At 29.4% G+C, this 13,722-nt stretch overlaps 1 protein-coding gene across 1 annotated transcript in view; it reads right to left on the reverse strand.

Moving 5' to 3' along the window:
- Positions 1 to 11,525, reverse strand: part of LOC136988548 (zinc finger protein 800-like) — a 46,308-nt gene extending 34,783 nt beyond the window's left edge. Inside the window, exon 1 of the mRNA XM_067286423.1 lies at positions 11,279 to 11,525. The gene's annotated coding sequence lies outside the window, so the exon portion shown is untranslated. The remainder of the gene's footprint in view (positions 1 to 11,278) is intronic.
- Between the last annotated feature and the right edge of the window lie 2,197 nt (positions 11,526 to 13,722).

Genomic DNA, 13,722 nt, shown 5'->3' on the forward strand with positions numbered 1-13,722 from the left:
AAAAAGGCTTATGTTCTAAAACAGGTGGCAAACCTGTGGAATGTTGAAAATCATCTAACACATAATATGTCATATGATTTTGATTTATCACCCAACTTTTTCAATTATCCCTTTAGTTTATCATTTGATCATCCTTTTTCAATCACCTTCTTTACATTTGTTCTAAAGCATTTTCAATTCATTTCTTTAAATATCACTATTCAAAGTCTAAAACTTCAGTGCACACAAATATTTTTAAAGATAAACATTATATGGCACATGGACTCAAAAAGGTTCACTATCCTGTTCTAAACTAATAGTATGTATATACCAATTATGAAAATTACTATGTTGTACATTATTATAATCTAAACAAATAAGTGGGTTTAAATACAAATCTCAATTACCTCATTACTTTCTTTAGAAAACTCATGTTATTTAGAAACCTCTTAATGGAAAACCTATTCTATTAAAAAAACTTATTAATATTTTGTTGCCATCTACTTTTAGCTTTTAATACATTCATAGATGTGTAAAAGAAGTTTCATCAAAATATATATGATTTAAAAAACCAAAACTTAACTTCAAATAATCCAATTTTACTTGATCACAACGAACTTCTGCTCTTACTGCATAGTCAGGAACCAAAAATCAAATTTGAAATATAATTAAAAAACTTCATTTGTACATTTCAAAATTCAATGTAAACCAAACAGGTAGGGGATACATTAATAAAGGTTTAATTATTGAGTTAAAAAGGTTTTACATAAAGCAATCTTATCTGAATATTTTTATTAATAAAAGGCTTTTCCTTCCAAGTTTTTTATCATCCCTAATAGTGATGACAAACCTGGAAGGAAAAACCTTATCATCATTCCCTATTATTTAATTTCAATTTGTCTAAATGAAATAAATAATTCATATCCTGACCTTGTATATTCCAAGATAGTATTCCACAAGAATTTTCCTTGGTTTCCTTATTAACATTTCTATTCTTTAACAAATATAAATGCTTATGTAGTCTTGTTATCTTGTGTATAGCTTACTCTAAAAAATTATTTATTTCAATAGGCCTATAAAAGAATTTATTGTAAATATTCAGTTTACCATGTTGAATTAGCACCATATCTCTCATTAATGAATTTTTATCCTCCACGTAAAGACTCCTCAGTTTTGTCTGATATAGTTTAAAACCTGAAGCAGGCCACTAAATAAAACTGAAAACTTTTGTGTTGTAATAATAATATTATTGGAAAGAAATAAGGAAGATTGTTTCTTGTTTTCCATTTTTACCATCCTTTTTATTTTGAATATGAAAAGTTAAAAACAATTTCTTACATTTTCTTGAGCTCAAACATAGGTCAGACATCATAGTGAATTCTTTCCACTGAGTATTATTTATTCAAATATTGCCTACTTTTCCATAAATTACTCATAATGTTAATCTTAATATAAATATCTTGACATCTAATTATCAGTGGCATTGTTCATACTATTTAGCTTTCTAACATTAATTGAATTTTGATTACAAATAATAAATAAGGTCATTTTCTGACACTACATGTATGTAGAATGATAAAATTATTTGAAAAAATAGAGTATTTAGATTTTTGTCTATTTGAAACTGCAAAAATTCTAACTTCTGGTTCTTCCAAATTTGATTTCTTGGAAGAACCAGAAGGTCAAACTTGGAAATAATAGCACCGGCTATAACAACATATTGATGGTCCAGCTAGAGCTCATATTTTAGCATTACATTTTACTCTAATATAACAATATCAAAACTTGATTATAACAACAAAATTTTCCACATTTTTTAACATTTAAATTGATGTTTTAGTCTATTTTTAAGGAAAGAATTTAACAAACAGTACATTGCATGTTATCAGTTTTGTAGTATTAGTTTAGTTCTAGTAGAAAAAGCTTCTGGTGAAAAAATCCATAGGTGTATTCCTGCTAATCAGTAAACACATTGCTTTCAAACCTCTTGGGTTCACTGGAATGTTTCTATTGGCTGATAACTCTGTGAAGGATTCAGTCATGGATATTACAGATTTCTTTCCTTTAATGCATAGTCATATCTGCAAATATTTGTTACAATTGACAGTGTTCAGTAAAATGGAGTGTTAAAAAATGGCAAAGCATAAAAATCTCTGCATTGAAGACAAAGTTTCCATCGTAAAACAAATCAAAGGAGAAGCAAAAAAGGCTACGATTTGTAAAAACTTTTACCTGAGCAACTGAACTGTATGCACAATCTGGAAAGACTGCAAAAAAATACAAAAAGCATTTGATGAATCAAGAATGTTGAGAAGGTAAGAAAACCTATACATGATAATTTGGATCATGTAACCTTAAATTTGGCATTTATAGGGGGCACCAAAATTTCACAATAAATAATAATATCTTGTAAAAATACCTAAATAAGGGGCGATGAAATTTTCCTCTGCCCCGGGTGGCTGACACCCACGCTACGCCACTGGGTAAAGTTTGCAGAAAATTGGCTGAATTAAACTTGCAGACAACTAGCTGGTCATAAAATGATTGGTCTAAGCTTCATGAAGGATTTAATGATTCAGACATTTTTAATAGAGACAAGACTGAATGCTTTATAAACTTACATGTGACAAGACTTAAATTTAAGGAAGAAAAATGTGCTGGTGGAAAATTGTAAAGGGAACAAATTACAGTTCTAGTTGTTGCTAATATGGCAACAAAAAAAGAAAATTGATGGTGATAGGAACATCAAAAGATCCTCAATGCCTTAGAAACATGAAATCTTTCCCTGTGATTTATTTTGCAAACAAAAATGCACGAATGATGACTCAACTGTTCAAGGAAGAATTAATTTCCTATAATCAGGAACTGCAAGGTAAGCATTGTAAGATTCTTCATGTGCTAGACAACTGTCCCACACACCTGAAGATAGAACAAACTGAGTAACATTAAATTTGTTTCTTCCACCCAACACTATGAATTTGTTCCAGCCTATGGACCAAGGAATACTTCAGAATCTTAAGTGCAACAATAGAAAGTTAATTTTGACACAAGTATTACAGGACTTTGAAAACAGCAAGCAGAATACAATTTCTCTCCAGGATGATATAAGATGTTTAATCATAGCATGGAATCAAGTTATGCCAAAGACAATTAGAAACTGCTTCAATCATGCAAAACTCTCAGACACAGCTTGGACTCTGAGGAACATAAGTGATACAATGAGATCAGCACTGAAATTATCTCAAATGGAGAAGAGATGCAGCAGTATTTTCAAGCAGATGATGTTATAACCAGTGCAATAAACTCTGATGCTGGCATCACAGTAGAAGTAAAAGAGTGAGCTAGTCAATATGATGATACAGGAAATGGTTATAATAACTGCAAAGAGATTGCAAATTTAGAACCTGTCCCTATGCTAAATGAAGCAATTGCCACTTTGAAAATATTGAACTTGATTTCTCAAATCTTCCCAAACAGAAGACATGATATTTTCTTCTCTGTCCTGACTCCAAAGCAATTTAAACATGTATTGGGAAAATGCCAAAGACTCAAAGCAAAATTATTGAGATTTTTAACCATTAAAAGCAATGGATGTGTATAGTGTAATAAAGGATAAGTGCATTGATTCATATGGTTATCATACTGTATTTTTACAGTATGACAACCATATGAATCAATGCAATCTCAGATACAATGGAACTCAGGGATAACATTACCTGGTTATAACAACATAAACAAGACAGTCCCTCGAATGTCATTATAACCAAGTTCAACTGTATATTATTTACTACTGTTTATTTTATACACTAACTTCCCTTCCAACAAATACATAATATAACCAGAACTTCAAAGTATACAACAAAACAAGCACAACTCTACCTGCTACATAGTCCCCCAATGTCTATAAAAATATTAATTCTAACATTCATTTTATTTAAATAATTTTCATTAGTATTGATATTTAGCATGCATAAATGGAGACACTTTGGTTAAATGAACAATGATGGTTGATTTGCCTGAAATTTTATGCAAATAAAACATAAGTACCAATTTTTAATTTGCCATCACTGATAATTTAATAACATTTTTGTTCTGTGACCGTCGGCCATATTGTATATATATATTTTATTGTATATAGTTGTAATCCTATCTTGTTTTTGCCATTTCCTCCTTCCTTTGTCTATTCTTTCTTAAACTTTCCATGACCGTTATCGCCGTGGGGCTGGATTAGCAGTTCTGAGAATCGGTAGGGACAATAGCAGGTAGTGTGGCCTGAGGAAAAAGTGGCTAAGAGAGGGGTCACTTTTCGACTAGATACGAAGAGAGACGGACGGCAAGAGCAAGGCTCGATCGTGATTTCCGAGAGAGGAAAGAAGTGCGATAGTCGAGTGAAGAGCCGAAATATAGAGACCGGCATTTTAATTTTGGTGTTGCCGGGTTTGTAACAACATTCCACGTTCAACCGTATCAAGGTATTTTCCCTATGTATGTAAATTTTTTTCGTAGACGCGATAGACCCCGGCATATTGGAGAACCCCGATAATTGAGAGAAGAAAGGATAGTGAAGAAAGCCACTATCGTCGGATCCAGGTCTACACAAAGTATCAATACGTATCCGCCGAAAAAGAGAAAACCCCGGGTGAATCATCCCTTCATTTCTTCTACCTTTCTGCTGTCCTATCTTTCTTATCTTTCCTTAATATTAAGTTAGATTTAAGCTAGATTTAAGTTAGGTTAGTCACGCGTTTACGAGGGACCGATTGTTACTCGCTTAAAAATTAACACACCTCGAATTGTAAATCAGTTGGGATTCCTTAACAACAAGAACCTTATTTGTTCTAAGTGGAATAAAGGAACATTGTTTATTATTGTAGTCGTTGCAGTGTCCTTTTCTGTATGTTTCATTCACAGGCTGTACTGCCACACTTTTATAGAACACCACAGTTCTGTCTGATTTTTTTTGTTCTTGCTTTGAACAAATTTGGGAGGAGAATTTCACCCATGATTCTTCAACTCATACAACTATGGTATTTCAGTGCTTCTACTGTGTTTTAAGGCTTAAAAAGTAGAACTTTTTTGGAGGAAAATTAGACTAAGTATAGCAGATTTAAAAATAGCTGAAATAATTACAGTAAAACCTTGTCAAACTGCATTAACTTGAAGTTGCATTTACTCAGATCCCAGGCACAGAATATAAAAATTTCCATGTAATATAGTCTTGTTAAGTTGAAACTGTCAGTACTTTTAACTCAAATCTATTTTTCCAAGTACCCTTCTCCCTTTGATAGTTGTGATCTTCACTCGACTGCAATTTGAAAAAATTGTAGACCTATAAATTCCCACCATTGTCTGTCCATCTGTCTTTCTTTAATCTTGAGAACGGAGTTAATTAGATGAAATCTGAGACCAGATATCGAAATCTTAGTGGCCGGAGGCCCTGATTAATTGTATACAAACTTTTGATGCAAACTGGAAGTTATGTTATTTCAATTCAAAACTACCCCTGAAAGTAGTTAATAGATGACTAGCATGACTCTATTGTTAAAGGAAAAGTATGATATACAGGGGCAAGACACTAGAGTACTAATTTCAGGTGGAGAGCATATATTTTAAATTAAATAAATTAAAAATATGATTAAAAATTGCAACCTGGCATTATGACAATGTCACAATAAATAACTGCTCTTTTTCTCTTACATTCAGTGTGAATACAGACAATTGAGATAAACAAATACCATAGCTCCATTCCAAACACAATACCATGCCATTACAACCTCATGATATCCCTTTATGGGTACATTATGTTACAACATTCTGATTGGGACATAAGGAGGTGCATTGACAATGCACTCAAAAAATGCCACAAACTGTAAATAATTATGGAATCATTCTATGAACAGATTTTTGAAAAACTCGAGAACAGAAAATTTATGGTCACAGAAAAATTTGAGAATATCAAGTATTAAATTCATTAACTTGAAACTCTTAACTGAAAATTATTTAAATCTTTAACTTGGAATTCTTTTACCCCTTAAACTCAACTCAATGAGGGTTTACTGTACTTAGAGGAAAATGTTTGATAAAATATATTGTGAAAAAGCAGCCTACTATATATTTATTTGAAAAAATAAAATATCTTTTCATTTACAAGGAAAGGATGATAGAGTAACTGAGTATATACACTAGTACCCCAATTATCCAAGTCTTGATTAACAAAGGTTTCACATTATCCAAGACAAACTTGTAAGTGAATACACTACTTTTCTTATAATTCATAAAAACTTTGTCTCAAATTCACTGAATGCATAAATATTATATTAATTTTAACCTCAACTGTACAAAGTGACTGATGCTGAAGTGGCTGCAGAACATTGCAGCAAAGAAAGGAAGAACTATTAAACAAAAACTCTAAAGAATTTTTTAAAGGAAGTTAAAATGATAATATGTATTACAAAAGAATTTGTTACTATTACTTCAATGTGAGACAAACCATTCATATTAAATGTAACTATAGTAATACACATTTTTATTCTTAAAACTATTTTATGTATTAGCATTATAATAAATATAAACTGTTGTTCTTGCATTTGATTAAATCATTAAGATATAAAAAAAAAGGCTTAGAAGTGATACTACATAAATCTTTCATATTCATAATTTTTAATCCAAAACTATCTATTTTATCAGAGTTTTCAGTTATCTGAGATATCATCAATCCATCCTACCTCGGATAACCAGGATTCTATTGTACTTCAATTTTATTTACTTATTTCTTAACATGAAAATTTAAGACCAAAAAGGCTCCTTATTAGTTACTATAATAATATATGGTCTTCATTTTCAATAACATTTACAATTAGTAAATATATGTAACAATTTAAAAAAAATACAGAATATCATGAAAAATGTTAATTACAATATCAAATTAAAAACTTTATAGCATATTAAGGTAAAACCAAGCAGTCAATACTTTTTTTAACTTTTTTACCATCAGATTCTTTAAATATAATCCAATATTCTGCATTTTGTTTTTTGTATTTGTTTCAATTCCGTGCTTTTTATTTACATTTTGAATTCAATCAAGTTGAGTAATAATAAAGTACAGGTTATATCCTAAAAGAGTAAAGAAGCATCTACACCTGTAAAGTAGGGAGCTCCAAAATTTTTCTAATGTTTGCTTCCTCTACAAAGCAAGGATGTTGCTTTGTAAAGGAAGCAAACATTAGAAAAATTGGGAACCAAAAATCATCAGTTGTATTTTCTATCTTGTAAACATTAAAGATCCCTCTGGATGTCTGACTCCATAAAACTGAAGTTTAATGTAAAATCAAGAGAAGCTAAATTGAAGCCTAAATTTAATTGTTTTTTATGGGTACTAGTTGAGATTATTAAAAATAAATGTATAACTAGAGTAAAATGAAAGAATGGGATTTTGCGACATACTAAAATAACAATAGTAAACTCAGTAGATTTTTGGCTTATATTATAGCTAGAAGTGTATAAAAAAAACCCAAAGTACTTTAGTAAAAATAAAAGAAAACAATTTACTGACTTCATTGGTACTGGAGTTAATATCGCCAATTAAGTATTACTAAACATTGTCTTAATTTACAGGAAAATTGCTATAGCAGCTTAGAACAATCTAGACCAAAAATCTTTTCCTTATGATATTCATTGGGACTTGATTAAAAACTAGAAATCTATTGTTGAAATTTACAGATGAAAAAATATAAATGTTTAATTTAAAGAAATTTAAAGTTTATCTTTTGGTGATTCACAAGATGTTGTATTACATATACAAATGTAGGAAGGAATAGCAGAGTTAAAAATCTGCACTACATATTTAGAAAAAAAAAAATTATCCTGTATCATCATCATCATCACTTTAAAAACAAAAATAGGACAATTATGACAATTTGTTAAGAGGCTATTTCCTACTAAAGAGTAGAAAAAGTAAATTGAATATGAGGTCTGTTTTAAGACATTGTAAACAATACCAAATAATAAAGACTTATACAAATAAAAATATTCTTGTAATCTTGTATATCATTGTCATCCTTTTCACAATCATGGGAAACATGATCCACATTGGTGGAGTCAACCTATCTATATTTATGTAAATCTGGTAAACGTTCTGTGACTTCAAATATTTTCCGTAAAATTTCCACTTTCCACTTTGTAAAGAAAAAACTATTATCAGATTTACATAAATATAGGTAGGGAAGTAGCCATTACGAAAAGGTTGACTCAATGTGGATCATGTTTCCTGTGATTGTGAAAAGGACGACAAGGAAGACTACAAGAATATTTTTATTCGTGTAAGTCTTTATTATGTTGTATTGTTTACAATGTATCTTAAAATATATTTCATCTTGAATTTTTTAGCAATTTTTCTTTACAATGAGGATTGTTATTTAGATCTTAACAATGTCTTAGTACAATAACTATTTATGAGAAATTACTGAAGATATTAAAATCATTATTAGTTTTTTAATAAACATGAAAATTCATTAAAATTATAGAAATATTAGCAAGTGCAAAGTCATGTATTTCTGTAATTTGTTATCACTTTGTTCAGTATGACTTTCCTTGCTCATCAAGAACAATCTATCCCTTATGTATAAGTGAAGTGGACTTATGACAGGAATGAATGAACAGTACTGAATATAAATCTGCAAGAATTTCGACTATATCTTCTACAGCAGTTTTTCGACCTTTTTTTATAGCAGACCAGTAAAGTTATGAATAATTTTACATAGACTAAGTAATTATATGCGATTATGAATTATGCTTGTTTATTATGCTTATCTACAGATACTGTATGTGACAAAGTACATACAGTAACTCTAGATTACTATTCAAATGTCAGCCCATAGTCAACTGCACCAACTTCAATATGGTCAAATATTTTTCTTTGGACCAGTGAAATTTTTTGTGGACCAGCATACAAAAAACACTGTTCTACAGTGCCATCAAGAGCTTGTATGAAGTCTGGGGTTAAGCATACTTGTTTTTCATAATTTTATTTTGAATAAATGAAATGCATAGAATGTTTCCATATTAATAAAATGCAGTCTTAAAGACTACTTTTTATTAGTTAAAAATAACATTAATTTATAGGTATAGAAACTACTACAATCCCTTAGTTTTTTCTTGTAGCCCGGGGAAAAAAAATCCCCAACTCCCTCGCTCAGCAGTCCTGACCTAGTAATGTTCTTCACATTAAGAATTAGGATTATCATAACCTCCATAATAAACAGAAAGAAAACAATCAAGGGTAGATAGCATCTAAATTTACAAAATTTAATCACTCATTTTTTAAACCACAATGAATCAATATATTCTTTTGTTTCAATATGCACTTTTCTAATATTTTGATAATGCATATCAAAATGTATATATAAATCAGTTTTAATTTCAGGTAATACTATCTTCTGTGTTATATGTTAAAATAAAGATGTGAAACTGTCAAAATGTGAAATTTTTCAGTAATAAACACACTGTATACTAGATGAAAAGTATAAATATCACAGTACTAGCCTAATACACAAACTTTTAAAAATGAGGTATAATTTTAATTTTCTAAACATTTCTGGTCATCTTAAATGACATTCTTCAAGATTTAAAAAATGCAGCAAAAATTTTTTCTAAATTTGAGTGATAATACTGTAGTCTATTACTAATGAAATTTTGCTAAAAAGTGCGAATATAAATATCACTCACAAAACCAAAACTCCAGCTCACAAATCAAAAAGTGAAAGGAAAACGAATGTTCTCAATTGTCTTGTGCAACCATCTTTAGGTTAAAAGAACAGATTTGGAAACAGAACAAGAAATGGAATGTTATAACACCCTCCAAGCTGGTATAACATGTTATTGTATTTGTAGTTAATTGCAGTGTTGTTTCTGCTGGTCTTGTAAATTTCAAGGTACTTAAGTTGTGGAGACTCCCACGTATGGTAAATAAGTCTTACATTGTTGACGTTCATTTGCACGTACTCATCCAAGACATACGCAGCTAATGCTGTTGTAGTTTGCCTTTTATTGTTTTGAGATGTACTGTACCTGAAGATGGTTGCTCAAGGCAATTGAAAAAGTTTGTAGATTAAAAAAAATGAAAGGAAAACAAACTGAATTTTTGATTTTGTTAGTGATTAGAACATTATATAACTTAGAATGTAATGTTTTTTAATGAACTAATTTATTAATCTTATTTTTATTTCTGTTATTGGTAAATGTGTGCCACTGATATGTATTGTAATTTGTGATAGGTACTGTACATAAGCTTTAACTTATATCGGTAATTATTAATATACGATATTTAAACACTTAGCTACCAAATTTAAAGCAATACGTACAGTCGCACAGCCAATAAATAACGTAATTATGAAATTATTAACCGTGCGATTTATTATTAACCGATTTATCATTTTAGTGTAAATACACACACAAACAAATAAATAAGAGCAAATCAAACAGACCTAACGTTAATTTACAAATTATATATTGTACATTTACATTACCTTTATATTATATTTTGTATTTGTAAATCTTTGACAAAGGTTCATAAATGAAAAAACTATTTTTATTTATTGTTAATTTTTCTTTACAAGATAAATTTTTGTGCCTACGATCATTTATGAAACGTTACTTATAAAATTATTGCAAATGAAATGAAAAAGCCTGTAAATAAACAAAAATTAAATTGAAAAGAATATAATTAATTTCTCAAAACTTATATAAAAATTAACAATCTTATATCTACAGTTTATAAAATGACAATTAAAAAGCTTTATTTAATTAAAATACATTCAAACAAAATTTTTTTCCCCTAAACACAATACAAAGAACATCCTAAATTCAAATTTTACTGTAAAATGTACATCATGACAAACTGTAGCACGTTATTTGATAAAAATAAAATTTTCATAAATAATAAATACGACGATGTAAGAAAATAACAAGAGTTCAGCCTTGGCACCACCAAGATCTGCGGGTTCTCATTATATATAAGAAGCGATTTTAATTATAAAATTAACGACTTTAGCATAGAAACGAACAACAAATAACTAACACAACAGAGATTTCGACTTTACGATGAGAAAAACATCGTCTTCTTTCTTCTCCGACCCAAGGAGCAACGATGCTGCACCACTCCATTTTGGAGAGTGCCGCACGGCTCTCCATTTTGAACGTAACACAGCATTACAGAATAACATCTTTATCGCCGAATGTATAATGTGTTAAACTCGGTAAAAACCGGAAAAGGTACGATTCAAACCATTAAACATCATCTTACCAACAAAGTCGATGCAGGTTAGCTCTTTCGCTAGAAACGTGTTCGGCAGCAAACAGCTTCCAGTAATTGTAATCGATTTGTTTTCCTAATTATTTCTATTTCACAATTAAGTTACGCCCTATTCATAACTTGTCTATTTAAAATCTTCTCTTCTCTTAACTCGTGGGTTATTTGAACTGGTGAAGGGGCACCTCCAAACTTCGGTTCACCACCCTTACAGCCTTCTTTTCCTACCTTAAACTGGCTCGCTACGTCATCGATGACGTCAACGTCGGTTTTATTCCCAAATTTTACATATAATTACTATATTAATATCTTCCACGCGAGATGACGAACCTTTCTTATTTTAAATCGTTTGATCTTATATTATAGTTTCGATTATACGCGAAATGTGAGCACCGTACATAAACCCACCATCGGAATGCCAACGGAATAAACACCGTAGAACTTCATAAAAACCAATGCAATCCGCGTTTAAAATGCTTTTTTTCATATTTTTCTTACATTTTGTATTAATATTTACCGCACTGTGTATTTTACAATTGTTACCTGCAATGACTCTATTGAGGTGAACTCTCATAGAGCCTACATATAAAATAGTGTATTTGGTGATGTGTTTTACTATATGCATCGCAATGGTGGGAATATTGGGAAGAAGGCCAATACGTTATTTTAAATGAACAAATTTTATACATAAAATCTCAATTTTTAATGTTGATTTGAGAAAATGGTGTCAGTCTTCGTACTAGTCTGCAGGAATGGCTTCTACAAGCTGTCTTCTGACTCGTTAGATGATGATAAAAAGGAGAATTTTTTCATTTAGAGAAAGCTTTTATTGAAGAATATATATAAATTTACTCGATTTACAATTCGCAAAGTTAAATTTTGGTAAATTTCTAATGCATCCCACCAATGCAATTCTTCCTTCCAAAATACTCAGGAGATACAGTAAGCATTTCTTTAATATATTTATGTTTATTTAAAACAGAACATTTAATTGCTTATTATATTTCAACCACATTTTAACATGGAGAAAATTCCCAAATTATAAATACAATTTTTAAGTTTAAATACTTTTTTTTAATACCGTACAGATATATTCAATAATTAATACGTAAGATGGATTAACACCATACATTAAAGTAATTAATCATTATTTTGTAATGTATTTTAATTAGATCGTTGATAAATTAGTTTTAAACAGTTTAGTTTAGGAATTAAATTGTGAAGGACTTGGAATCGTATTCAATCAATAGGATTCTAACCACGAGGTACGAGGTGAACTTAACAGTCAGGAATATTTTATTTTATGTGGCAACTCCAGATGGCGTTAATCATTCTCTTCCCTACAAGTTCCTCACCTTTAACACGTGAGTGTAGTGGAAATCATTGATCCTTTGTACATAAAAGTCAGCATGCGACTTGTCTGTACAGTTTGTACCGGTACATAAAGGTTGCAAGTTACATTAATACGAATTTAAAAAGTAAAATTAAGAGATTATTACTCTTTGTGTTTAAATAAAATATAAATAAATATATAATATAATTCATAAAATTTTTATTATTTCTAGCATTTACTCTTCTGATGTGAGAAGATAATGGAGATGAGTTGTTCATGTATACATTTGCTGTCTTTAAGCAAGATGTAGATAAGAAAATGAGCAAAACTGTGTTGATATTTTACTTTTTATATATTTTAAAAAAATTTCTTTTTAATAATTAGGAATAAATTGCACGAATTAGTAACTTCTAATATGTAAATAACTCGTACAGTCTGGATGACTTTTCTGGATATTTTAACTTAAAGTTAAAATATAATTAAAATATTTAAGAAAAATAATTATATCCACTCTTACATTCTATCTGGAGATTATAAGATTATCATCCAGACTGTATGAGTTATTTTTCACTTTATTTTTCACTATCTAAATAATGGAAAATTTCCATTTACGAAATAAAATAAATTACAATAAATTTGTATAGATTAAATAGGTAAAAATAAATCATTTATAAAGAATATACACGAATAATTCTCATCATAATGAACAATTGCAATTGTCTTACGACTTGTTTTGTGCTTCAGGTGTTCTTGATCCATTCATCTAAAGTCGAAATGGTCAAAAATGGAAATAAATTTCTTTTTATTTAAATTATGTTTTCATAAATATATTTTAAAATTATTCGGTATTTAATTTATAATATACTTTGTTTTTATTTTACAAAATTTTTCATTCATACAATTATTAATTTTGAAGTTAAATATAGACTAAATTTGATATATTGGTCATATTTATTAAATAAAACATTTTAAATATTTTGTTTGCTGCCTGTTTTATAATTAAGTATTTAATAGACTATTCCTGTTTATGATGATGATTTTTTCCAGTTTATGTCATAAAAATAAAAACCTTGCAAAATTTAATAGCTGCATGATATAAAGCTGC

The sequence above is a fragment of the Centruroides vittatus genome, unplaced genomic scaffold (assembly GCF_030686945.1).
Source record: "Centruroides vittatus isolate TY-2023 unplaced genomic scaffold, ASM3068694v2 scaffold_3315, whole genome shotgun sequence".
NCBI lineage: Eukaryota > Metazoa > Arthropoda > Arachnida > Scorpiones > Buthidae > Centruroides > Centruroides vittatus.